The following is a 24245-nucleotide window of genomic DNA, read 5'->3' as shown; positions in this document are numbered from 1 at the left end:
TTTACTAAAGAATGGTCACTGATATTGCTAAATATATTTATTCTATTTTCTGTCAAAATTTACCAGATGCAGATGTGCTACTAAATGTTTGTGTTTTCCAGCATTTGCTGGCAAGACTGGCTGTTTCAAAGACTGGAAAGAATTATTTTTGTAAATGCCCATGGAACACAAAAAACTTAATTCGGGATGCTGTTCTCTGAAGCTGTCCAGAGATAAGAGGTCCCTTGGCAGAAAACCCTGTTGACTCTTAGCTTGTAATCTTAGTGAAGGTCACAGCCTTTAGGATCTGGCCTGTCTGCCCAGATGAGCTGGGGGCTGAGTTTGCTGGAGTATGGTAGAGAGGGAAAACCATCAGGAAGAACTGAAAGGTACATGTAAGTGGATTTCTTTCTTAGCAGCAATGAATTATTTAATCGCAATCCGGTTTCACTGAGTCTTTCCTAGGCATGAATGTTGGAGTAATTGAAAGTTGCAAAGTTGCTAAGTGCCAAAAAGGGAGAGGGTATATTTGCTGGGCTTCCTACAATAAATGTCTCAATTCTCTTCTTGGTAATGTACAACTGGAAATAACATTGGGGTTGGACTAGGGTTATCAATTAAGCAATATTCATATTCCACGCTTCTGTTACCAACGTTCTCAGTTTATTCAGAACTGAAAGGTTTCCTGGGAGGTGGTACAGTCAGTGCTAAAACTGGGAAAGTCCTGAACAAATCAGGATAAGCTGGTCTCTTTAGCTGATCCATACATGGCATATTTGAAGAGCTTAAGCAACCAGAAGTATACTTTCATATTTGTCCTAACATCAGCTGAGTTCCATCACTGAAATAGAGTAAATAAGAAACTGTTGTGAGTTGTGTTTTGATGTACGCCATCTACATTTATTTATACTTTGCTTCTGGGGAGATGGTAGAGCATGATGCTTGGTGACCTTGATCCATAATGCTTGGTGACCTTGGTGACCTTATACTTTATCCTTGGGCATAATCCTTAGTAACCTTGACCCTAAGGCCAAAATGCCTGAGTCCAAATTCCAGCACTACCATGTATTTGCTTAGTAATCTTGGAAAATTAAATTAACCTCTGTATGCCTCAGTTTTCTTGTGTGTAGTTTCTAATTCTATAACCTATATAATTGGCTTGTCATTGAGAATTAAATTGGGTAACATGTAAAATCTTTAAAACAATGTTTGTTATTATCACTGTTGTCACTGTGACTACTATTACTACTATTAGTTAGCAGTTCAATTCTTCAGCTTCTTTATCTGCAAAATGGAAATATCTCATAAGGTTGATGTGAGGATTGAAAGAGAAGACATAAAATGTGTAAAGCACTGAGCTCAGTGACTAGCAAAGAGTAAGCTTGCCAGTTTTACTCAGTGTCATTATTGTCATTATTACTATTATTGTTAAAAGGTCACTGTTTTTATTATCAATTTGTTTGCTTTATTTTAGTTCCAAGGCATATCACACTCATGGTTACCAGCAAATGCTTTGGATTCTTAGAAAGCATTTAGATTTCAAATTTAATGTTTCCTATGATTTTTCCTTCATGTTATAGCCCTGGCACCCAAAAGTCTATCACAGTGCCAACCTTCTCAGGTGGTAATAGAGCTGGGACAAGTCATCTGCCTATGTCTGCATGACTTGGCCATCAACAGAGGGCAGACACACGGACCACTGACAGTGACAATAGGCCACTGCTTTATTTCTGGTGTGGTTGACAAGGCCTCTCATAAAACTTTCAGGCAAGTGACTGAAGTAGGTGATTCTCATATTTCTTTTTTCTTTTCTTTGTTTCATTGTTTGTCACTCTTTCTAAAATTCTTAGTTCCTATATAACATTTCTTTTCCCCATAAACCTTAAAAGATATATGAGAATAGCACTACACACAATAGAGCATTTGTTAGAAAAACCGAAAAACTGGAAGTCATTTTATAACGCAAACATTCCTGATTATTAACCAGTGCAAGTGTCATTTGAGACGAGGAAGTTAGAAAGGGAAAGAAGAGCAGGGAGGTAGAAATTACAAACCAATTAACAGAGTTTAACTAAACCTTTGAGACTTCTAGAAAAACAACATGATCAAGGACACATTCCAGGCTTACAGAGTGACTAGAGATTCTTTATGTCCCAATGTGGCATTACAGGTCATAAGCATTATAGCCCTGAGGGGAAAAAAATTTCATTTGGATTGGTTTAAATATTTAAGTTTTCACACCAGAGCTTACATAAATACAAATCAATCTTCGAATAACGTTTGATGCCGTCAGTCCTATGAACAAGGTAAGCATGCTCAACCCTTAAAGTCTCTGAAAAGGTCTGGCATTGAGTAAGGAATATCTGTTCTGTCCTGATATGTACTCATTGTAGAGCAGAAAGGGATTAGAAGTAGCTCTGTTTGTAAGAAATTATGCAAACTCACTGAAGAGAGATATCAGATACTTTCAGGTGGCCTAAGCCCTGGTTCTTACAAATGTGCTTGGATGCTGCTCTGCTCATTCACTCTCTGTGGTTGGATTTGGAGGGTTCTGCACCTAACTAAGAAGTGCAGTCAATAAATGCAATAAGATCAGTTTTATTCCATTTCTGTAATTCAGCCCTGTTCAGAGTAGCAAAAAGAGTGCTGAAAGGTTTAGGCTTCCAGTTAAAATCAGGATTTTAAGCTCAGCTGTCCTATAGCTTGTGAGGTGATAGGGGAAAATTGTAATGACCACAGCCAGTGAGCTAAGAAAAAACCAACATACAAAAGTGGAAGAGATGCTAGGCAAACAATCATGCACAAGCACACTTTCACACAGGGACAGCATCAGGCTTTATGAGTGCTGTAAAAGATAAATAAGAGTTTCAAGATTCGAGAGAGTAGATAAACCCATTGTCTGCGTGATAAGTGAACGTGCTTTAGGAATTCCTTAAAGTGTTTTCATGATAGTAATTTTACGAATAAAAGATAATTTCTAGAATTCATTATGAGCTCAGAATCACTATCTTTCAGACTGTGTTCAGGAATTCAGTAGTAAAATAAATATACACACTAAACAGGCAAATAGAAAATATGAGTTTTTCTCTCTGGGGAGCTGGGGAGAATTTTCTAAGAGAAAGGCTACTATTAGCCCTTCGACCTTAAGTGAAATTCATGTGAGGACAGGTTGAGCAGTGCTGCCTTAACACCTCATCCATATGTTCCTTTCCAGTATGCATGTACTTTAGCTGATCCATACATGGCATCCTTTTGGTTTCGTTCAAGCCTTATAAGGTTGAACCATCACAGAACTTATGCCATTTTACAATAGCCCAATTTGTTCTACATAATAAGAGAATTTCCCAACAACTTGCTGTTGCTAATGTTCATTAGGTTTAATTGTTTGTAGCATTTTTCTAAGATCTTCAGACTAGTTTTTTGTTTATTTGTTTAATAGTATGGTTGGCCATGTTTTATGTCACTTCCTGATATGCTTTGGCTGTGTCCCCACCCAAATCTCATGTTGAACTGTAGTTCCCAGAATCCCCACATGGGGATTCTGTGGGTAACATGTAAACAGGTCCCTCCCTCATGGGAGGGACCTGGTGGGAAGTAATTTAATCATGGGGGGAAGTAATTTAATCATGGGGGAGCTTACCCTCATGCTGTTCTTGTGATAGTGAATGAGTTCTCATAAGATTTGATGGTTTTATAGGGGACTTTATCCTTTGCTCAGCATTTCTCCCTCCTGCCACCATGTATAGAAGGACATGTTTGCTTTTTCTTCCACCATGATTGTAAGTTTCCTGAGGGTTCCCCAGCCATGCTGAACTGTAAGTCAATTAAACCTCTTTCTTCTATAAATTACCCAATCTTGGGTATGTCTTTATTAACAGCATGAGAATGGATTAGTACACTCCCCCACCCAGTGGGATAAATCAGATGTGAAAATCTGACCAATAGAAATATCATTATGAAGTCATAGCAATTACTTATTTCATATGTTTTGGGAATACATTCAATAGCTAGTATTCAAGCAATTGGTTAATATTTACTGTTCTTAGCATATTCTCAGGCACTGGTAGTAGCTAATTGTATGTCTCTCTTCTAAATTACTAAGCAATTATTACCTGTAATATCTGTAATATTCATTTGACCAAAAGTCTTGCATTTTACATATTTTTTTATTTCCTCCCAAGAGCCAGGTATTATGCTAAATGTTTGATGTACACCATTCCTAATCTCCAAAATCTCTTATTGGTAGGAAATATTACCAGCACTTTATAATGAGACACTGAGACTCATGGACACTGAATGACATATCTAAAGCCACAGATCTAGAAAATAGGAAAGGGCTTGTCTAAACTGAGACTCTTTGACTCCACAAATCAGCTTTTTTACTAGACCACATGTTTAGGGGTTTCCTGACAAGCCTTACTGAAAGTCTTCAGTCAGGGAAGCATATCTTGAAATTTTACTTGCTAGTATGGTGTTCTCGTGGTTTCTATGATTTATTTGTTCAATATATCATTATTTGACTTTTGATCAAATAAAAATCTTAAGCCAGTAACAGTGGCTCACTGTGATTACTACTTGTAATCCCAGCAGTTTGTGGGGCTGAGGTGGGAGGATTGCTTGAGCACAGGAGTTCTAGACCAGCCAGGGCAACATACTGAGAGCTCATGTCTACAATATCTAGAAAAATTAGATGGCTGTGGTGGCACATGCCTGTAGTCCCAGGTGCTCTGGAGGCTAAGGCAGGAGGATCAATTGAGCCTGGGAGGTGGAGGCTTCAGTGAGTCATGACTATGCCACTGCACTTCAGTCTGGGTGGCAGAGCAAGGTCTTGTCTCAAAAATATAATAAAATAAAATAAAAATAAAAACAAAAATTATGGTAATTTTAGATGACGCATCAGCAAGGATATGGGCTAAACAAAGAAAGGAACTAGAAGAAAAGCCACAAGAAAAAAGATAAGGGAATAATAGCTATAAGTGGAATACAATAGACAGATAATCACTGTGACTCTAGAATTTGAAAACTGTCCCGAGTTGAGAATATTTCCAAGGATAATTCAAGGATTCACATAGTAAACTGGATTCTTTCTTCCTCCTGCTGCTCTTCCTTCCCACCCTTCTTCATGTCCTCCTTCCCTTCATCCCTCCCTCTCTCCCTTCTTTCCACATAAATTAGTTACTGACATGCACGGTTCTATGTTAGATGCCAGGACTACAATGATGAATAGAGGAAGACACCTATTTAAGGAGATATGTTAAAATACAATCAATTCTCTACCAAGTTCTACGAGAGCAAAAGTTGAAAACTGTCAAATGTAGAGAATTAAGCAAATTATATGTACATATAATACACAACATTTTAATTATGTATATTGCAAATATGCATATACATAATTGCATATACATAATATACATACACAGTATTTGCCTTAGGAAAGAAATGTTCTTGGGCATGGACCATGAGCATTTACTTTTTAAATCATTCACTCCATCCAGTTCATTGCTCTTCACATTGCTAAACCTCAGTCAATACCTAAATTACTTTATTTGGTTACTGCTCCTGCTGACAATATCTTATGGTCTTCAGCTTTCTTTTATGTAGGAGTTTTAACCTTTTAATTTGCACTGAAATTCTACCCAATACCTCTTTGAATAACAACTGCAATACTTGTATAATGGCTGCTGCTTCACAATTGTCAAAATGTTATCATATATTCTTCTTTCCCTTTTCCTTGACACAATCTGAGTTTTTATTTTTCAGGTGAGTAGACAAGGATCAAAGAAAGCTCCATGACTTCCCCAAGGTCACTCCCCTAGGAAAGAGCAATCCAAATGCTGGACTTCTGAGTCCAGAGCCCATCATATTAAATTGACTCTCTGAAAAAAAAAAAATCTCTTATGAGACTCTCACCTCTCATAAGCCTAAATTAAGAAACTTTCTTCCATTACAACATAGCAGACTGTGGATTTCATAGAGAGTCAAACCTGGAACTACTACTTACCAATTTTGATTCTTTGGTGAAATTAAAATTAAATTTCCAAGTTTCATAATCTTAATATTACAGATTATTTTACTACATTGGAAGAACTGTTGCATGGATCAAATGAAATCACCTGAGAGACTTAGTCAAACTTCCCCAACTAGGAAAAGCATTATTATTACAGGAACAGGACTCCATATGAGTTAGGTCAACTTGGAGAAGGGAGAGCAGTGTATATTTAATCTGTCTATGAAGCCATCAAAGAAGGGATACAAATTAAATTGGCCTTTAGCGAAGATGAGCTTTAAATTAGCCAAAAAGAGAATTCCAAACAGAGGGGAAGAACAAACAAAGACAGGAAAGAGAATGGTGAAAGTTGGAGTAAGATGAGATCACCAGTCTGATCAGGGAAGATTCATGTTGGAGAATCATAAGAAACAAGACAAAATAGGGAAAGAAAAATAACCGAAGGTGGCTTGAACTCCAGGTTGAGAAAATGTGACCTTTGAAGCATCTTTTTACCAATTTTTGGAGCAAGGGGAATAACATAATGGAAGTGAAGTTTTTGGAAGGGAACTCTAAATCTTAGCATATATTAGACGGGAGGAGTTTGGAACAGGAACCAGAATCAACAGGGCATGAGTTGTCGCAAATTTACTGGAAGTCATTAACATGAATCAGTGTTGAGTTTTGTCAAATGCTTTTTTTGCATTTATTGACATAATCATGTGATTTTTCTTCTTTAGCTTGTTAATGTGAATCAATTATATTGATTGATTTTCTGAAAAGTTGAACCAGCCTTATATACCTGTGATAAGTCAACTTAGTAGTGGCATATCAATTGTTTTATACATTGCTGGACTCGATTTGCAATTTTGTTGAGAATGTTTATATCTATGTTAATTAGAGATATCGATTCTAGTTTTCTTGTAGTATCTTTGCTGGTTTTGGTATGAGGACAATGTTGGGTCTCATAGATTGAGTTAGAAAGTATTCATTCTTTTTCTGTCTTCTAAAAATCATTGCTGAAAATTAATATAATTTCTCTCTTAAATATTTGGTCAAATTCATGGGGAACTCATCTGCACCTGATCCTTTCTGTTTTGGAATGTTATCAACTATTGATTCAATTTTTAACTGGGTATTTTGTGAACAGAATAATCAAGTCTTTTCACATAGATGGCACAAAGAATCTACTCCCAAGAGGGTTTTAAAATTCTCCCCATCATTTAATACAAAAAAGCAGGCTCTCTAGACAATCCATCTCCCCACAGAAAAACAGAAAGAAAGGGAAAGAAAGAGATACAGAAATATTTGGGAATATTTTTAAGAACAACACATCCCTAGAAACTTCAGTGAAAATTCTGAGAAACTGAATACGGTACCTTCTTTACTGTTGGTGGCAACATTATACCTCTTGCCACCTTCAAACAAAGTTGTAATCAATAAGAAATAATTGACTATTAAGGCCAGATGTGGGTGGCTCACGTCTGTAATCCCAGCACTTTGGGAGACTGAGGCAGGCGGATCATCTGAGGCCAGGAGTTCAAGACCAGCCTGGCCAACATGGTGAAATCCTGTCTCTTCTAAAAATACAAACAACATTAGCTGGGCTTAGTGGTGTGTACCTGTAGTCCTAGCAACTTGGAAGGCTGAGGCGTGAGAATTGCTTGAATCTGGGAGGAGGAGGTTGCAGTGATCTGCAATCGCACCATTGTACTCCAGCCTGGGTGACAGAGCGAGACTCCATCTCAGAACAAAGAAAAAAAAAAAGACTATTTATTTGAGTAACGACTTGTTTGATAATTTTGTAAATTTTGCAGCCTAACAATATTGTTTTTAAAACTACAAATCTTTGACACATCATCGTTTAATAATATGCCTTTCACAATGTCTAATTGGTAGCTGATAGACAAGAATCTACTTGCAATCCAAAGCTTCTATCTGGTAGCTGATGGTTTCACTGTGAGTTTACTAATAATAAATTTTATTTTTAAATGAATATTTTAAATTAAATTATGAAGATATGCATTTCTAAGTCTGAATTAGGACTGAATTATGATGAATCAGGTTTTAATCAGGATCAAATATAAAATTATCATCCTAGCCCAGTGAGGAGGAGACTAAACATCTCTTAACATGTCTCCTCAGATGTCCCAGAGGCAATTCAAAATCAACATTTCCATAAGTGCCTCAGATTTAACTTCCATCCTGCATTCTCTCTGTGTGTCCCACCAACTATTTTGTCACCCAAATCTAGGAATTATCCTTAGCCCTATTTTATACCTTATTCAACCATTAAATCACAAAATTCAAGTCAATGCTGCTTGGTAAGTATCCTTTCTTTCAACCCCATGTCACTACAAGTATTCATTGAGCATGTACTCTGAAGTAGACACTGTGAAAGACCCTGGGATACAGTGGCAGACGGGTGGCTTACAGTCTAGAACAGGAGACAGATCCTGAGCAAATGTTACGCGATTGTAGCTAAAGACAAGTACAAGTCCTATTTTTGTGTCTCAAAAGGCTGTGAATCCTGATCTAAGTGGGGTCCATGAAGGCTTTCCTGAGAAGTGACAATAAAACTGAAACCTCAAGGATGAAAAGGAGTTAAGTGATATAAAAGAAGAAAAAAAAATTCCAAGAAGGAAAAATATCGTCTACAATGGTTGTGAGTCAGGAAAGGACATGGTATGTGTGAAGAAAACAGAAAATTCCCAGAAACTAAGAGATGAGCAGCTTGCATCTATATGGTCTTTTGCTGTACTACCAAAATTGTTTAAATGTTTTCTTTTTCTTCTGCCTTGGACTAGTAGCATCAGTTTTTCACTTTGCTTCCAGAGAGACTTTCAAAAATGCAAACCTCATTATGCCACGAAATCCACAATGGTTTCCCACTGACTACACAGTAAAGGTCAAATTCCCACAAGAGATTCTTCCATTCTCTTCTCTGTGTCTTCCACCCACTCCAACACTTAGTGACAATGATGCTGTTTATAGATCTTCAAAACAGTCAGGCCTGCTCACCTACTTATGTCTGTGCCAGCTGCTATTTTCTTCATTTGGAATGTCTTTGTCTGCCTGGAAAACTCCCATTCATCCTTTAATGGGACTCATATTGTATATTTTCTAAACCAGAGGCCAGCTACAGTTCATGAGACAAATCCAACTCTCTGCCTGTATGACCTGTGAATTAAAAATCGTTTACCTTTAGTAGAGATTGAAATAAAATTAAAAGAAGAATATTTTGTGATATGTAAAAATTAATACACATTTAAATTTCAATGACCATAAGTGGAATATTTTTAGAGCACACCCACACTCATTTGTTTACATATTGCCTACAGCTGCTTTTGCACTACAATGGCAAAGCTAAACGACAGAGACCACTCAGCCCTCAAAACTGAAATATTTACTGTCTGGTTTTCTGCAAAAAAAAAAGGTTGCTCACCTCTGCTTAAATCTAATCTTCCCAATATGCTCCTTATAAGCCCCCTCCCCTGGAAAAATATTCTTGGAGCAAAACAGTTACCTTAACTACCATCCAAAGCAAATAACAGAAAAAGTATTTAAAAAATGTGAGTATAAAACTTGACTTCACCTTAATTTCCTCAGCTGTATAATGGAGACAATAAAAGTGTCCATCTCTTGGGGACTCTGTGAGGATCAAAATAGTTAATAAAGTGTTTGGAATAGTGCCGGGCGCATAAAAAATTTTCATTAAGTCAACTGTATTAAACATTTTTCCTCTAATATATCTTGTATATTCATCTACTGTTTCCCTTCACTGTATTTCAGTTCTTTTTCCCTTATGAGTCAATTGTGATTCTTCTTTTGACTTGTGCAAGGTAACTCCTCAATAAATATCTAGTGAATAAATAAATGAATGAAAATGAAGGGACTCATGGCCATGGATAACGGTGAGAATGAAAGTGAATTGTGTTGAACACTGTACTGCTGTTTAATATTTACATTACAAATTTTGTGCTACTTTATGACTTTTAGCTGAATTTTTAAAATGTAATGAAGCCAGAAATTATTTTTACTCAAATGCCAGAAAATGTAAGATACTTTTGATCAAACTGGAGGGGTTATATTAAATATTAAAGTCTTACAAGTGTCAGTAACTCTAAACTTATGTTGACTTGAGGATCATTTCCTGACTTTTACTGGAACCATTCTGGGCAGTATATTATTCCCTCTTCCTGATGTCTTTGTGAGCTTCTGCTCCAACTTCTCTTTTCATGTCTTCTTTATTTTACCACAGACTTATATGCCTCCAGCACTTGAAGCTGCACTTAACTTGGCTCAAAAGCAAGGATAGATATTATCACAATGTAAGAGATTAAAAAGCATCCCAACCGCAAAAGAAACACACATGCAGAGTCCACAGAATATGTAGGGAAGATTTTTTTCTTATGTTAATAAAATGGCAATCCCAGCTTTAATTTAGGATGCATCTATTGAGATCTAGACCAGGTTAGTGATTTTCAGTGAAATGCTGGGGTATATTCTCCAGAAATCTGTTTCCATGAAGAATCTGCAAAGCCCTCAGGAGTTAATCCGTCTTGAGAAAAAAGAATCTGGGAAACAAGTTTAGGCCGATAGCAGAGTTTTGGTTACCAGAGAGGAGAGGGGACATTGAAGACAGCAGGGAATTTGCCCTTTCTGAGTTTTTGTTTGTTTGTTTGAGACAGGGTCTCACTCTGATGTCCAGGCTGGAATGCAGTGGCATGATAATAGCTCACAGTAGCCTCAAATTTCTGGTCTTAAGTGATCCTCTTGCCTCAGCCTCCCAAATAGCTGGGACCACAGGCGTGCACCACCATGCCCAGCTAGTGTGTTTTATTTTTTGTAGAGATGTTGTTATGTTGCCCAGGCTGGTCTTGAACTTCTGGGTTCAAGTGACCCTCTTGTCTAGGCCTCCCAAAGTGCTGGGATTATAGACATGAGCTACTGCACCCAGGCTGCCCTTTCTAATTATGTGCCAGACTAGTTCCCAAAGATTCACCTAATCCTCAAACGTGAATGTTAAACGTGAAAGGGTAATTTCTCAGAATCTTGGTATGATGTTGAGTCATAAGTAACATTTCTTTAGGTCTTCTTCAAGAAAGTGCATGCATACATGAATGCACAAAAAGAAGAAAGAAAAGAAAGAAAGAAAGGAAGGAAGGAAGGAAGGAAGGAAGGAAGGAAAAGAGGGAGGGAGAAAAGAAGGGAGGAAGGAAAATGAAAGAAAAAAAGAAAAGAAAAGAAAAGAAAAAAGAAAAGAAAAGAAAAGGCATATCTGATCAAAATTCCTTAGAGAATGGACTAGCTAACCTGAGACCTAAATGAAGGAGTGGTGAGGTGCAGGAACATCTACTACAAAGGCTTGGTTATGATGAATATTATGACCCATTTGGGGAACTGCAACTCATTTAACTCTGACCACAACCCTATGAAGTGGATACAATCATTATCTCCATTTAAAATGAGAGACTGAATTATAGAGAGGTTAAGTAACTTACTTTATGTTACATAGCTAAAAAAGTAGCAGATCTAGGATTCAGACTCAAGCAGTCTGACTCCCACATCTGTGATCTTAACCTCTACTTTATAATATTCCTAATATAATAGCCACCTTAAGGTAAGAAAGTTTATATCACATACTGTATTAAGTACATTATACGTATTGCTTGATTTAAATATGCTCCAGTTGTCTTTTGCTTCATACCAAAATTTAGTGACTTAAATCAATAAAAATCATTTATTTCTCTCATGAATCTGCAGTTTGGGCTGGGTCCTACCCTACCCAATTCCAACTAAATTGAGGTGTGCAGGATCTGCTTTTAAGATGGGTCACTCACATGCTGAGCAGTTATTATGGGCCCCAGGGTGAGTTTTTCCCACCTAGACTTCTGGGCCTGTGATGGGAGAGACTGCCATGAAGGTCTCTGACTTAACTGGGGACATTTTCCCCATTGTCTTGGTGATTAACATTTGGCTCCTTGTTACTTATGCCAATTTCTGCAGCTAACTTCAACTTTTCCCCAAAAAACAGGTTTTTCTTTTCCATCACATCGTCAGTCTGCAATTTTTGCAAGCCTTTATGCTCTGCTTCCTCTTGAATGTTTTGCCACTTAGAATTTTTTTCTGCCAGATAACATAAATCATCTCTCTCAAGTTCAAATTTCCACTGATCTCTAGGGCAGAGGGGAAGGATGCCAGTCTTTGCTAAAGCATAGCAACAGTGACCTTTACTCCAGTTCCTAACCAGTTTCTCATCTCCATCTGATACTACCTCAGCCTGGACTTCATTGTCCATATCACTATCAGCAATTTGGTCAAAGCCATTCAACAAGTCTCTAGGTGGTTGCAAACTTTCCCACATTTTTCTGTCCTCTTCTGAGTCCCCCAAACTCTTCCAACCTCTGCCTATATTACCCAGTTCCAAAATTGCTTCCACATTTTTGGGTATCTTTTACAGCAGCATCCTACTCTCTGTAGTACGAATTTCCTGTACTAGTTTCTTCTCACTCTGCTCTGAAGAAATACTGGAGACTGGGTAATTTATAAAGGAAAGAGGTTTAATTGACCCACAGTTCTGCAGGGATGGGAGGCCACAAGAAATTTAGAATCATGGTGGAAGGAGAAGCAAATAAATCCTTCTTCACATGGCAGCAGGAAAGAGAAGAATAAGAAATGAGCAAATGGTGAAGCTCCTTATAAAACCATCAGATCTCGTGACTATTTACTATCATGAGAATAGCATGGGGGAAACTGCCCCCATGATTCAATTACCTCCCACTGGGTGCCTCCCACCACACATAGGGGTTATGGGAATTACAATTCAAGATGAGATTTGGGTGGGCACATAGCTAAACTGTATCAATGGGGGTGGTTTCTAATGGTTTAGCACCATCCCCCTAGTGCTGTCTCATGACAGAATTCTCATTAGATCTGGTTGTTTAGAGGTATGTAGCACATCCCTTGTCCCTCTCTCTCCTGCTCAACAATGGTAAGATCTGCTTGCTTCCCCAGTGCCTTCTGCAATGATTGTAAGTTTTCTGATGCCTCCCTAACCATGCTACCCATACAGCCTGTTGAACTGTGAGTCAATTAAACCTCTTCATGAATTACCCAGTATCAGGTATGTCTTTATAGCAGTGTGAGAACAAACTAATACAGAAAATTGGTGTGAAATGAGGTATTGTTATAAAGATACATGAAAACGTAGATGCAACTTTGGAACTGGGTAATGGGCAGAGGTTGGAACAGTTTGGAGGGCTCAGAAGAAGAAAGAAAGATACAGGAAGGTTTGGAACTTCCTGGAGACTTGTTGAATGGTTGTAACCAAAATGCTTATAGTGATATGGACAACGAAGTTCTGGCTGAGATGATCTCAGATGGAGATGAGAAACTTGTTGCGAACTGGAGTAAAAGTCACTCTTGCTATGCTTTAGCAAAGAGACTGGCAGCATTTTGCCTCTGCTCTAGAGATCTGTGGAACTTTGAACTTGAGAGAGATGGTTTATAGTATCTGGCAGAATAAATTTCTAAGGCACTGTGTTCAAGATGGGACCTATTGCTTCTAAAAGCCTATGCTCATTTACATAAAGAAAGAAATGATCTGAAACAGAAACATATTTAAAAGGGAAGCAGAGCATAAAAATGTAAAAATTTGCAACCTGACCATGCAGTAGAAAAGAAAAACCCATTTTCTGGGGAGAAATTAAAAGCTGCAGAAATTTGCATAAGTAAAGAAGAGCTGAATGTTAACTGCTAAGATAATGGGGAAAATGTCTCCAGGGCATTTCAGATACATTCACAGCAGCCCCTCCTATCACAGGCCCAGAGGCCTAGGAGGGAAAAATGGTTTTGTGGGTCCCCACTGCTCTGTGCAACCTTGAGACATGGCATCCTGCATCGCAGCTGCTCTGGCTCTAGCTGTGGCTAAAAGGGGCCAAGGTACAGCTTAGGCCACTGCTTCAGAGTTTGCAAGCCTAAGCCTTGGCAGCCTCCACATGGTGTCAGGATTGCAGGTGTGCAGAAGACAAGAGTTAAGCTTTGGTAACCTCCACCTAGATTTCAGAGGATATATGGAAATGCCAGGATGTTCAGGCAGAAGTCTGCTGTAGAGTAGCAGCCCTCATGGAGAACCTCTACTAGCAGTGTGGAGGAGAATTGTGGGGTTGGAACCCCCACACAGGTCCCCACTGCAACACTGCCTAGTGGAGCTGTGAGTAGAAGGCCATCATCCTCCAGCCTCCGGAATGATAGATCCACTGACAGCTTGCACCATGCACCTGGAAAAGCCACTGTCAGTCAACACCAGCCTGTGAAAGCAGCTGAAGGGGCTGTACCCTACAGAGTTACAGGAGCAGAATTGCCCAAGACCATGGGATGGGCCATGGGATGTTCCAGCACTACCTGGTTGTGAGACATGGAGTCAAAGGAGATTATTTCAGAGCTTTAAGATTTAATGACTTTTCTGCTGGGTTTTGGACTTGCATGGGGCCTGTAGTCCCTTTTGTTTGGCCAATTTCTCCCTTTTGGAATGGTAGCATTTACCCAATGCCTGTAACCCCATTGTATCTCGGAAGTTACTAACTTGTTTTTGATCTTACAGGCTCATAGGCAGAAATGACTAGCCTTGTTTCAGTTGGGACTTTGGGCTTGGACATTTGGGTTAATGCTGGAATGAGTTAAGATGCGGTGGGACTGTTGGAAAGTCATGATTGGTTTTAAAACAGAAAATTACAGAGATTTGGGAGGGGCCATGTTGAATTGTAATCCTCAGTGTCAGGGGAGCAACCTGGTGGGAAGTGATTGGATCATGGGAGTAGTTTTGAATAGTTTAGCACCATCTCCCTACTCCTGTCTCATGAGTGAGTTCTCATGACATCTGGTTATTCAAAAGTGTGTATCACTTCCTCCTACCCTCTCTTTCTCTCCTTCTCCACCATTGAAAGATGGGCTTGCTTCCCCTTCACCTTGCACCATAATTGTAAGTTTCCTGAGGCCTCCCCAGCAATGTTACCTGTACAGCCTATGGAACTGTGTGTCAATAAAACCTCTTTTCTTCATAAATTACCAACTCTCAGGTATGTCTTCATAGCAGTGTGAGAACAGACTAATACAGATGATCATGACAGTTGCAAACAAAGAGAGTTTTGCTTATTCCTTTCCAATCTGTATACACTTCATTTTCTTTCCTTGTTACATTAGCTAGCACTTCCAGTAAAATATTGAAAAGTAGTAGTGAAAGGGGACATTCTTGCTTTCCTTTTGATGTTAGTGGAAAACCTCAAATTTCTCATTGTCAAATGTAATGTTAGTTGTAGAGCTTTTGTAAATATTCTTTATAGATTAAGGAATTTTTGCTTTAGACCAAATTTACTGAAAGTTATTAACATGAATGAGTGTTGAGTTTTGTCAAATGCTTTCTTTGCATTTATTGATATAATCATGTGACTTTTCTTCTTTAGCTTGTTAATGTGAATCAATTATATTGATTGATTTTCAGAAGTTGAACCAGCCTTATATACCTGTGATAAATCACCTTGGTAGTGAGATACACTTTGTTTTATACATTGCTGGACTTGATTTGCTATTTTGTTGAGAATTTTTGTATCTATGTTAATTAGAGATATTGATTTCTAGTTTTCTTTTCTTGTAATGCCTTTCTGATTTTGTATGAGGATAGTGCTGGGCCTCAGAGAATGAATTAGAAAGTATTCATTCACTTTCTGTCGTCTAAAAAACATTGCAGAAAATTAGCATGATTTCTTTCTTAAATGTTTGGTCAAATTCATGGTGAACCCATCTGCACCGGATCCTTTTTGTTTTGGAATGTTATCAACTATTGATTCAATTTTTTAAATAAATATGAGTCTATTCAGATGGTCTATTTTTTCTTGTGTGAGTTTTGGCAGATTATGTCTTTCAGGACATGGGTTCATTTCACCTAGGCTAGCATGTGAGATTAGAATTGTTTGTAGTATTTTTTTTTAACTTTTTTAAAACTTTTCAAAGAGTGTCTTGCTCTGTTGCTCAGACCGACGTGCTGTGGCATGATTGTATCTCATTGCAGCCTCAAACTCTTGGGCTCGAGGAATCTTCCCACGTCAGTCACCTGAGTAGCTAGGATTTCAAGTGTGCACCACCATACCCAGATATTTCATTAAATTATTTTTTTAGAGATAAGTTCTATTTTGCCTAGGTTAGTCTCAAATCCTGGCCTTAATTTATCCTCCTGCCTTGACCTCCCAAGGGCTGGGGTTGCAGGCATAAGCCATCAAGCCGGGACCATAGCATTCCTTTGTTATCATTTTAACATCCATGGGAGCTGTAGTAATTTCTTTTCTTTCCTTTCTGATATGAGTAACTTGTGTTCTCTCTCTTTTGCTTTTTTTTTCCAGTTACCCTGACTAGAAGCTTATGGATTGAACTTTTCATTAGTTTCATTAATTTTCTCTACTGACTTTTTGTTTTCAGTTTCATTTATTTGTGTCCCAGCTTTTATTTCTTTTTTTTTTTCTACTTACTTTGTATTTTATTTGCTTTTTCTTTTTCAGTGTTGTAAACTGGTTGATCTATAATTGATTTTAGACATTTCTTTTTTTCTATTATACACATTTAGTGCTATAAAATTCCCTCTAATCACTGCACTTACTGCATTCAACAAGTTTTAATAAGCCATGTTTTAAATTTCACTTAGTTTAATTTCTCATGAGCTTTTTTTCTTGGACCCATGAGTATATTGCTTAATCTCCACATAGTTTGGTATTTTTCAGCTTTCTACCTTTCTACTATTCCTCTCTAGTTTAATTCCATTGTTGCCTGACAGCAGATATTGTATGTGTTGTGTTTTTAAAAATTTGTCAAGGTGTATTTTATTGTCAAGAACATGGTCTGTCTTGGTCAGTGTTCCATGTGAGGTGGAGAAAAACGTGTATTCTGTTGATGTTGCATAAAGTAGTCTATCGATGTCCATTATGTCCAATTGTTTGGTGATGTTATGGAGTTCAACTATGTCCATATTGATTTTCTGCCTGCTGAATCTGTTCATTTCTGACAGAGGGCATTGAAGTCTCCAACTATAATAGTATATTCATCTATTTCTCATTGCAGTTCTATCAGTTTTTGCTTCATATATTTTGATTCTCTATTATTAGTTACATACAAATTAAGAATTATGTCTTCTTGAAGAATTAATCCTTTTGTCATTATGTAATGCCCTTCTGATATTTTTTTTTAACTCTGTGCCTGTGCTTACCCATGTAATGCACTTCTTTATCCCTGATGACATTCCTTGCTCTGAAGCCTGCTCTGCCTGAAATTGATATATCAATTTCCACTTTCATTTGGTTAGTATTAGAATGGTATAATTTTCTTCATCCATTTACTTTTAATCTACATCTCTTTATATTTAAAGTAGATTTCTTGTAGACAACATATAGTTGGGTTTTAATTTTTTATCCACTATGACAATCTTTGTCTTTTAATTGGTGCATTTAGACAATAAACATTCAAAGTGATTATCGATACAGTTTTATTAGAATCTACCATATTTGTTACTGGTTTTTATTTTCTGTTTGTTATTTGATTCCATTTTTGTCCTCCACTTATTTTTGCCTTTTGTGGTTTTAACTGAGCATTTGATGTAATTTTATTTTCTCTCCTTTCTTAACATATCACTTATACCTTTTTCAAAAACAAAACATTTTTAGTGGTTATCTCAGAATTTACAGTGTACTTTTACCATTACTCCAAGTGCACTTTCAAATAATGCTATACCACTTCACAGGTAGTATAAATACCTTATAATGACAAAATAGTTCTAAGCCCTCCCTCAAGTCTCTTGTATCATTGCTATCATTTATTTCACTTATATATAAGCATATATAAGTATATATATATGTGTATATATATATACACACACACACTTTATATAGATACTTCATATATATATCCTTGTATGTGTGTGTGTAACACACACACAGAGACACATGTATACATACAATTGAATACAATTATGCTATTGTTATTTTTAACAAACTGTTATCTGTTAGATCAATTAGGTATGAGAAAAATAAGAGGTTTTTTTATTTTACCTTCACTTATTCCTTCTCCAATGCTCTTCCTCATGTAGATCCAAGTTTGTGACCTACATCGCTTTTCTTCTTGCTGAAGAGCTTTTTAAAACATTTCTTGTAAGGCACAACAAATTCTAATTTTTGTTTTGCTGAGGAAGTCTTCATTTCTCGCTCATTTTTAGAGGACAGTTTTACAGGGTATAAGATTATAGGTCGATAGGTCAGTGGGGTTTTTAATCTCCCAAAACTTTAAATATTTCACTGTTCTCTCTTCTTGTTTTCCTTGTTTCTTTTTTTCTTTCTTTCTTCTTTGTTTTCTTTTGAGATGGAATTTTGCTCTTGTCACCCAGGCTGGAGTGAAATGGTGTGATCTCGGCTCACTGAAATCTCCACCTCCTGTGTTCAAATGATTCTCCTGTCTCAGCCTCCTGAGTAGCTGGGATCACAGGTGCACACAACCATGCCCAACTAATTGTTTTTTGTTTTTTTTTAGTAGACATGGGTTTTTGCTATGTTGGCCAGGCTAGTCTTGGACTCCTGATATCAGGTGATCTACCCACCTCGGTCTCCCAAAGTGCTGGGATTACAGCTGTCAGCCACCACACCCGGCCTGCTTTTCTTGTTTCTAGGGAGAATTCAGATGCAAATGAAATTCTTATTTTTCTCCTCTATAGATAAGGTGAGATTTTTCACCTCTGTCTTCTCATGTTGTTGTTGTTGTTCCACCCCTACCCAACCCCCCAACTTCTTTCAAAATTTTATCTTTGATTTTCTGTAGTTTGAAGATGATATGCCTAGGTATAGAGATTTTTTCACATTCATCCTGCCCAGTGTTCTCTGTACTTCCTGGATTTGTGATTTAGTGTCAGACATTAATTTGGGGGAAATCCTCAATCATTATTGTTTCAAGTATTTCCTCTGTTTTTCTTTATCTTTATTCTCCTCCTGATATCCCCATTATGTGTATTTATGCTTCTGGAATTGTTCTACAGTTTTTGGATATTACGTCCTTTCTTTCTTTTCCAGTCTTTGTTCTCTTTGCTTTTCAGTTAGATGTCTGTTGACATGTTCTCAAGCTCAGAGACTCTTTCCTTAGCTTTGTCCAGTCTACTAAAGCCATTGAAGGAATTATTCATTTCTGTTGTTGTTTTTTGTTTGTTTGTTTGTTTTTGTTTTTGTTGATCTCTAGCATTTTGGGGGTTCTTCCTTAGAAAATCCCTATTTCTCTACTTATATTGCCCATCTATTCTTGCATGCTGTCTACTTCATTCACTACAGCCCTTAACATATTAATAAAAGTGGTTTTAAATTCTCAGTCTGATAATTGCAACATTCCTGCCATATCTTAAGTCTGATTTTGATTCTTGGTCTGTCTCTGCAAACTGTAGTTTTTGCCTTTAGTATGCCTTGTAATTTTTTCTTGATAGCTGAACATGATGCCTTGAGTAAAAGAAACTGCTATAAATAGGCCTTTATGAATGTGGTGGTAAGGTGTGGGGGAAAATAAGTGTTTTGTAATCTTATGAATAGGTCTCAGTCTTTACTAAGCCTATGTCTCTGGGCTGTGAACTTCACACATGCTTCTCAGTCACATCCCCTCAACTCAGATGGGACAACATAACTAGACTGAGCTGAAGTTGGGTGTTTTCCTTCTTCTACATGGAAGACCAGATAGGGTTGGGTACACCTCTTTCCCCAGGTCAGTTAGTTTCTGATAAAACTCTAGCAATTTTAATTTTCAGCAACTAGTTAAATGGTTTCCCCTGGGGACAGAACTTATTAAGAACAGAATGTACTGGTATATTTCAAAAAAGTTCCTTCCCTTTCCTCTGTCACAAGCACAAAGGAATCTTTTCTCCTGTAATCACTGTGAGAACTTGATAAGGATCTAGGAAGTAAAACCCATAAAAGCATGAGGTCTTTCCTAAGACTGAGTCCCCCAGAAGCCGTTAGCTCTCAGACCCATCCACATGAAACTTCTGGCAATTCATCAATTATACTTTAGGTTTTCTTCATTAGTTTCTGCTCAGGTAAGTTGTGATTCTCTATATGTGTTCGGGTAGCAGTTTGACCTGTAACCTTACTTCTCTATGAATCTAAGAAAGGTTATTGATTTTTCATTTTTTTTCAGCCTCTTATTTGTTGTTAGGAAGGAGTGGAAACTTCTAAGTTTTTACATGCCAAACTATAAACTAGGAGTCCTTATTATTTTTTTTAATCCAGGGGGTTAGTCCAGAATTTCAGTGTATATGAATTGTACTAAATTGAGGGAGTTTTGCTATCTGACATTTTTTTTGTTTAGTGAATCCTCAAATTCCAACTAATTAATATATTTCCAAATTTTCTTTTAGGAGAAAAAGCATTTTAAAATTAAACCAAGTACTATTAGAAATTTATTTGTGAAAGCTTAAGTTCACCACATATTTTGCATTGGTCTTATATCTTACACTTTTTACATTTTCTATTTTAATTACAATTCTTAAGTACCAAGAAGAAATTTCAGAAATCATCACTGACCCCCTCCTTGTTTTATAAATAAAGAAACTAAATCTCAGAGAGTTTACCATTTTTTCTTTGGTCACTTAATGACAAAGCTTCAACTAAATCCAGGACACACGTTATTCATATTGAGAGCGAAGAATATAAAGAGGCAAAGGCCATGCCATGTCTAATGCTCTGAGGTGTGATCTGCTGCATATAAAGATGATCTTGGGTTGAACATAAACAATGGGGATGAACGTTACTGAAGCTGGCACTAGAGAGACAAGTGGGGCCAGTTCATGGAAGACTTTGGGGGCAACATCAATGAAGGCATTGTAGGATTGAAAAAGAGAGAGAAGTGGAATCATGAAATTTGTAGTCTGAAAAACCACTCTGACTATGGGAAAAGCCACAAGGATGAGAAAGACACAAAATACTCAGCAAATGAAGATAATTTATAAGGCTAGAGCTTAGAGCCTGCTGTGAGGAGTCACAGGAAATGTAGGCTAGAGTCAGATCCTGAAGGAAGCCCCGTCTGTCTTGGAGTAAGACTTGTATAGTTAATCCACCAGGGAATGAGGTCACTTTGATAGATTATATGTTCAGAACGTAAGAATCATGCTAAAAAGATTCATTTGGGCCGGGCGCGGTGGCTCACGCCTGTAATTCCAGCACTTTGGGAGGCCGAGGCGGGCGGATCACAAGGTCAGGAGATCGAGACCACGGTGAAACCCCGTCTCTACTAAAAATACAAAAAATTAGCCGGGCGCGGTTGTGGGCGCCTGTAGTCCCAGCTACTCGGGAGGCTGAGGCAGGAGAATGGCGTGAACCCGGGAGGCGGAGCTTGCAGTGAGCCGAGATCGCGCCACTGCACTCCAGCCTGGGCAACAGAGCGAGACTCCGTCTCAAAAAAAAAAAAAAAAAAAAAAAGATTCATTTGTAGTTGTAATATTGTAGTTATGAATGTAGATAATGGATTGACAGATTTTACAAATATTTCATAAAAAGTTGGAAAGAAAAAAAAACTATGCCTTTCAATTAACCAGACCTGCCTATTTTCATTTTCTGTTTTCCAGTTGTTTGAGATTGATTGAAGACCTCAACTGTAACAAAAAACAAACTCACAGAGGGCAGAGAAAAGCAACTGAGACCTCGCCATACAATGCCTTGGTGAGATGGACTTTCTGGTAAACCTTATGTTAACTCCTCAAGGAAATGCCTGGGCATATACCAGAATAGTGCCTGCCTGTGTGATGCAACCTAATGCTGCCTCTACTTGCTGGAATTTTACTTTGTGCCTCTGGGTGGTAATTAGGGATTGTTTGATCTTAGTCAATAAAATACTATTCAATTTCCCCTGCAGACATCAGAGATGCATTTATTATAGTAAAAATATTTTCCCATGCCACTATTTGAATTTAAAGCATACATGTCTGCTCATTTAATTTCTAGCTACTTACACAAGCTTTTTAACATATAGACTAAGTGCAAATTAAAACCCGAAGGACATTACTCATGTTTCTGGAAGTAAAGATGGATGGATGTTCAGTAAATTACACCTACTCCTATGGAAGCTGCTGTTGATGAAGCTTATGAAGTTTAATTTCTTTATTTATCTACACTGGCTGACTCCCATGACCGTCTATATTCTGAAGCTTAGATTAAACAGATGATGCAAGAAACACCTACATTCAGAATTTGAGAAGTTCCTTTGAAAATTCAATGGAATCCTTTGTAATAAATTTCTAAATCACACATGTCAGACATACTGTGGTCCAAATCCTGCCATTTCATTCATTATAAACGTTCACCTTAAAGCAGAATTTCTCTGTAAAGCTGGTAGCAATCCTTTTTCACATTTCCTGTGTTATTACAAAGAGGTGTTATTCTGTGTAAGAACTTATGAGGCTGCTAGTGGTAAATTCATTTGTTGCAGCAGTAGACTCCGGAGACAGACAAAAGATCTTGCATTTGTCTGATGATTAAGTGATAAGCACCATCAATATGTTCACAAAGAATAGGGGAGGAAATAACACCCTGACTCAGTGCTGTTGCCACCTTGGGTGTGTGAATTCATTGGTATCCTTATTAATTTGGTGAAATACAAACTCTAAATTTAGAAACTGAATATTTTCTGTTTACTTCATTACATTGTATTATATGACATTAAAGAGCAGATTAAGCAAGTATGATGTTTAATATAAAAACTACTAATATTATATTTCCAGTTAAAAAAAGTCTTCCAAACAAGTGAAGGAATTTATATGTTGTATTAAATGTCTCCAAACACCATAACTTCTTGATATTGTTGTGATTCTTATTAGTATGAAAAAGGATACAATTGACATAGTTTATAATAAATGTTAAAGTAATATTCTGAAAATGCATTAGTAATAGGATTTGAATTCACTCATAAATAAAAAGCATTAAAATATTTTGTTTTGTTTTTGAGAAATAAGGACTAGCACCAAGTCAAGAGTTATACGATACAGAGAAAAATAGCAGCCCCCCTTCAAAGGGCATATAACCTTAAGGAGATTAGATAATACGTGCATTAACAGTTAAATAATCGAGTGGTTGAATAAGGAGTTATAGGACATATAAAACCACAGAAAATGGATGTCAAGGTGCAAATGTATGATTAAATTAAAATCTAATTAGTAGTAAAGACATTAAATGCTATGAGGTCATAGGCTACAGAGTGCATGTGTGTTGGTGTGGTCAAGAAGGCTTCATGGGGAAATGAGAAATTAAGTGGCATTAAAGTAGAAGGTGGAAATGGGCAGAGGGAGAAGGAAGGGATGGGTTTTCAGAAGGGGAGAGGGAGACGTGGAGGGAGGTTACAGTAAGACTCCAGGGCAAGGAGGAGGCGGAATCCACCAGTAATACCAGGCAGTGACTATATCAATCTGGATATAATCAAACATTTATGAGGGAGAATAGTGGAAAATGGGCTGGAATGATAGGCTGAAGAAAGCTTCGGACTCCTTCAGTTGGACCTTTATTGAAAATTTCCCCTGAATGGTAGTCTTCCACTTCTTCTCCAGGTTTCTGATGGTATACTGACTTTGGTAGAATGTGCTGCATGTCATCAATGCCCTTGTTTGATTCATTGCCTCATATTCAGAATCAAAATGTAGAGATCGGTACAAACTGGCTTTTACAAAAGATGCAGATGACTGCAAAATCACAGTTTCTGGAATGTTCATCTGCTTGTCATTTTTTTCAACTGTCTGTTGGGCACTTACACTGAAACCCTGCTACTCTTCCCCCTAATCAGGTCTACAATGAAATTCTACTTCATTCTGAATGCCTATCTTCTGTATATTTGTTGGAGGCACTTCAAGGCAGTTCCATCATCACAGCTGCCTGAGCTGAAAGTATTCTCCAATACATATAAGATGACTAAATAATTTATCATCCAAGTGAAAGGAGTGTTATCAATAATTCTTCTGGGACAACAGATATAAATTGGATGATCCTAGGGAAACAGGACTAACAGTTACGCTATTTGATTTCTCCGTCATTGTATTCTGTCAATTCCTTTTTTAAATTATCTGAATTTTTCTCCTTTTTCTCTCATCGCTTCTGTATCAGTCCCCACACTGAGTTCAATTGCACCCTCTGTTCTTTCTTGCTAGTCATCCGTCCCTCTCCTTTCATTTCATCCTGACACAGGAAAATGTACCTAAAACTCTATTTTGAGTGTTACTCTCTTGTTAAAG

At 37.4% G+C, this 24245-nt stretch overlaps 1 long non-coding RNA gene across 1 annotated transcript; it reads left to right on the top strand.

Moving 5' to 3' along the window:
• Positions 1-277: 277 nt before the first annotated feature.
• LOC114671070 (uncharacterized) lies at positions 278-22815 on the top strand. Its single transcript, XR_013400691.1, has 3 exons — positions 278-374; positions 8486-8650; positions 21597-22815. It is a non-coding gene; the product is annotated as an uncharacterized LOC114671070 (long non-coding RNA).
• The last annotated feature ends 1430 nt before the right edge of the window (positions 22816-24245 follow it).

Source organism: Macaca mulatta, chromosome 11, assembly GCF_049350105.2.
Source record: "Macaca mulatta isolate MMU2019108-1 chromosome 11, T2T-MMU8v2.0, whole genome shotgun sequence".
Classification (NCBI taxonomy): domain Eukaryota; kingdom Metazoa; phylum Chordata; class Mammalia; order Primates; family Cercopithecidae; genus Macaca; species Macaca mulatta.
The sequence above is the reverse complement of the archived record's forward strand: the minus strand, read 5'-3'. Positions and strand labels throughout refer to the sequence as shown.